Source organism: Brassica oleracea, chromosome C9, assembly GCF_000695525.1.
Source record: "Brassica oleracea var. oleracea cultivar TO1000 chromosome C9, BOL, whole genome shotgun sequence".
Taxonomy (NCBI): Eukaryota; Viridiplantae; Streptophyta; class Magnoliopsida; order Brassicales; family Brassicaceae; genus Brassica; species Brassica oleracea.
The window spans coordinates 37,907,178-37,907,886 of record NC_027756.1 but is presented as its reverse complement, the minus strand read 5'-3'; positions in this window follow the sequence as shown (position 1 = coordinate 37,907,886).

Below are 709 nucleotides of genomic sequence, written 5' to 3'. Positions count from 1 at the left end.
CTCTGTTTTTTCAACATTCATGGCATATTATTAAAGGGGATTTGGTGGAGATGGTGAATGATTTTTTGGTGTCTGGAGAAATGGATTCAAGGTTAAATATTACTAATATTTGCATGATTCCAAAGACGGAGAGACCTACAAGGATGACGGAGTTGCGACTTATCAGCTTATGTAATGTAGGGTATATGATTATTTCGAAAGTTTTGTGTCAACGGCTGAAGGTATTGCTGCCTTCCCTAGTTTCAGAAACGCAATCGGCATTTGTGGCAAAGCGACTGATCTCTGATAATATCCTTATAGCACAGGAAATGTTTCATGGATTACGGACTAATGAGGCGTGTAAAGGCAAGTATATGGCAGTCAAAACGGATATGAGTAAGGCTTATGATCGGGTTGAATGGGCATTTATTAAGGCATTATTACAAAAGATGGGGTTCCATGAGCATTGGATTAAACTAATGGTGGAATGCATATCATCAGTTCAATATCGGGTTCTTTTGAATGGCCAATGAAAAGGACTTATTATACCACAGAGGGGATTACGACAAGGAGATCCTTTATCTCCCTATTTATTCATTCTGTGTACTGAGGCTCTGATATCAAATATTAAGAAGGCGGAGAGGAAGAATCAATTAACAGGAATAAAGGTGGCCAGGGCATGTCCATCAATATCACATCTGCTTTTTGCGGATGATAGTCTCTTCTTCTG